The sequence below is a fragment of the Candoia aspera genome, chromosome 2 (assembly GCF_035149785.1).
Source record: "Candoia aspera isolate rCanAsp1 chromosome 2, rCanAsp1.hap2, whole genome shotgun sequence".
NCBI classification, from domain to species: Eukaryota; Metazoa; Chordata; class Lepidosauria; order Squamata; family Boidae; genus Candoia; species Candoia aspera.
In genome coordinates, this window is record NC_086154.1 from 5,786,805 (window position 1) to 5,790,581 (window position 3,777).

A 3,777-nucleotide genomic window follows, 5' to 3' on the forward strand; every position below is an offset into this window, starting at 1 on the left:
TTTCCATTATCCAGCGGATATTGGCAATTTGGTCTCTAGTTCCTCTGCCTTTTCTAAACCCAGCCTGTACATCTGGCAATTCTCGCTCCATGAACTGCTGAAGTCTACCTTGCAGGATCTTGAGCATTACCTTACTGGCATGTGAAATGAGTGCCACTGTTCGATAGTTTGAACATTCTTTAGTGTTTCCCTTTTTTGGTATGGGGATATAAGTTGATTTTTTCCAATCTGATGGCCATTCTTGTGTTTTCCAAATTTGCTGGCATATAGCATGCATTACCTTGACAGCATCATCTTGCAAGATTTTGAACAGTTCAGCTGGGATGCCGTCTTCTCCTGTTGCCTTGTTATTAGCAATGCTTCTTAAGGCCCACTCAACCTCACTCTTCAGGATGTCTGGCTCTAGCTCACTGACCACACCGTCAAAGCTATCCCCGATATTGTTATCCTTCCTATACAGGTCTTCTGTATATTCTTGCCACCTTTTCTTGATCTCTTCTTCTTCTGTTAGGTCCTTGCCATCTTTGTTTTTGATCATACCCATTTTTGCCTGGAATTTACCTCCAATGTTTCTAATTTTCTGGAAGAGGTCTCTTGTCCTTCCTATTCTATTGTCTTCTTCCACTTCCGCGCATTGCTTGTTTAAAAATAATTCCTTATCTCTTCTGGCTAACCTCTGGAATTTTGCATTTAATTGGGCATATCTCCCCCTATCGCTGTTGCCTTTTGCTTTCCTTCTTTCTTGGGCTACTTCTAGTGTCTCAGCAGACAGCCATTTTGCCTTCTTGGTTTTCTCTTTCTTTGGGATGTATTTTGTTGCCGCCTCCTGAACAATGCTGCCAACTTCTGTCCAGAGTTCTTCCGGGACCCTATCTACTAAGTCCAGTCCCTTAAATCTATTCTTCACCTCCACTGCATATTCCTGAGGAATATTCGTGAGCTCATATCTAGCTGATCTGTGGGTCTTCCCTAATCTCTTTAGTCTGATCCTAAATTGTGCAAGAAGAAGTTCATGGTCTGAACTACAGTCAGCTCCAGGCCTTGTTTTTACCGACTGTACAGATGTCCGCCACCTTTGGCTGCAAAGGATGTAATCAATCTGATTTCGGTGTTGTCCATCTGGTGAAGTCCATGTGTAAAGCCGTCTCTTAGGTTGTTGGAAGAGAGTGTTTGTTATGCAGAGTGAATTGTCTTGGCAAAATTCTATCAGCCTATGTCCTGCTTCGTTTTGTTCTCCCAGGCCATACTTACCTGTAATTCGAGGTGTCATTTGACTGCCCACCTTAGCATTCCAGTCTCCTGTGATGAAAATAACATCTCTTTTAGGCGTGTTGTCCAGTAGGTGCTGCAGATCCTCATAGAACTGCTCTACTTCAGCTTCTTCAGCATTTGTGGTTGGGGCGTATATTTGGATCACTGTGATGTTAGATGGCTTGCCCTGAATTCGAATTGAGATCATTCTGTCGTTTTTGGGGTTGTATCCAAGCACTGCTTTAGCCACTTTACTATTAATTATGAAGGCTACTCCATTTCTTCTGTGGTCCTCTTGTCCACAGTAGTAGATCTGGTGGTCATTTGATGTGAAGCGGCCCATTCCAGTCCATTTCAGTTCACTGACGCCCAGAATGTCTATCTTTAATCTTGACATCTCACCAATAACTACATCCAATTTGCCCTGGCTCATAGATCTTACATTCCAGGTTCCAATGGTGTGTTGATCCTTAGAACATCGGATTCGCCGTTCACCACCAGCACCGTCGGCCGCTAACCGTCCTTTCGGCTTTGAGCTAGCTGCGTCATCACAACTGGGGCTAGTTGAGCTCATCCTCTGTTCCTCCCCAGTAGCATTTTGACCATCTTCCGACCTGGGGGTCTCATCTTCCGATGGTATACCGACATATCTCTGGTTGTACTGATCCATTTAGTTTTCACGGCAAGAATACTGGGGTGGGTTGCCATTACCTTCCCCAGGGATCGCATTTAGTCTGACCTCTCTGTCATGACCTTCCCGTCTTGGGTGGCCCTTCACGGTTTAGCTCATGGCATCATTGAGGTGCTCAAGCTCCAGCACCACAACAAGGTAACGATCCTTTGCGGAGTGCTATGATATACCGGCCTGCAAAACAGTGAGGCTTAAAGCAAGGCTCTGGTAAGGTCTGCCTTATTTCCAAACTGTTTTCTATGTCTTTGTTTCTGAGTAAAATGAGGGGAAAAAAAATAGAAAAGGGATGGTCCTGCTTGTTCAACCAGATCCTGGAACCCATGTACATGTAACCTCAGAGGCAATATATAGCTGTTGTCAAATTGAACAGAGTCAGGCACAGATTAATGTTTAAATGTCTAACTTTTTAAAGCTGCAGAAGAGGCCAACAGTGTCATGTCAACAAACACGAAACATGGATGTGGCTGTCAAGTTCTTTTGGAGGGATGGTACAGGCCAAGACAAGCATTTTTTCTCCTTATGTTATAGGTGGGACTTGTTATACAAAAGTAAAGATTTCCTTTAAAACTAAACTAGGAATTCTGTGCTTACTATCTAATTTCCAGATACCTTACTTCTAGCTTTCTATGTATCTGGGTCATACTTCTATAGGTAAAGGTAAAGGTTTCCCTTGACATAAAGTCCAGTCGTGTCCGACTCTAGGGGGCGGTGCTCATCTCCGTTTCTAAGCCTTGGAGCCGGCGTTGTCATAGACACTTCCGGGTCATGTGGCCAGCATGACGACTCGGAACGCCGTTACCTTCCTGCCGAAGCGGTACCTATTGATCTACTCACATTTGCATGTTTTCGAACTGCTAGGTGAGCAGGAGCTGGGACTAGCAACGGGAGCTCACCCCACCGCGCGGTTTCGAACCGCCGACCTTCCGATCGGCAGTTCAGCGGTTTAACCCGCAGCGCCACCGTGTCCCATCATACTTCTATATTGATAGCTTATTTCTTATTTCTGGAACTATGTCTCTTTTAATAGCCCTTATCCTTTGACATTTCTTTTTCTCTGTATAATGCTTTTTCCTACCCCTTTCTTTCTCTCCCCTTGGAGGCAACTCTGGATTGCCCACTCCTGTTGGCAATCTCCCAGCATCATTCAGGCTTGGCCTCTGAATGCAGCATAATCCAACTTCTTCCCTCCTCACTCCAGTCTCAGCGGTCTCCAGCCATCCCTCTTTCACCTGCCCAGGTTGCTGTGCCTGGCAATTTGGGGGCAGAAGGTTGGGCCAGGGATTCCTTTGGCCTAAGCTGCTGCTTGGACATTGGCATCCCTTAATTTTCTTGCTGGCCACCATGATAGCGTTGGCGTTGCTCTTGGGAAAGCTGGATATTGGGAAAGAGGGAGAATGTAGAAAAGGCACCTTTAAGTTATAGATTTCCCTAAGCCTAAAATTACCATGAGGTGCAAGGAAAACTAATCAATTGGTCCTGGAAGAAATCAGCCTGACTGTTCCTTCAGGTGATGATCACCAAGCCAAAGGGCGCATCCTTGGACATCTGATGAGACTAGAAAATGGGCTCTTGAAAATGACAGGAAGGTGGAGGGAGGTAAAAGGAGGGGAAGGCAACTGAAGGTCAATGGATGGCATCTTCCATGCACTTTTTCTTGCTCAGAATGCCACCTTCTTTTCCCTGCAGACAATTCTGTTTTTTTATGATCCCAGAATGGCTGGCCTTAATACTCAGTTATTGTAGCTTCCTCTTTATCTGTTTCATATTTTGTGAGGAGCATTTGAATCATTGAAAAGATAGATGTTTGTCCTCACTTTCCATTATTAAAATAAATT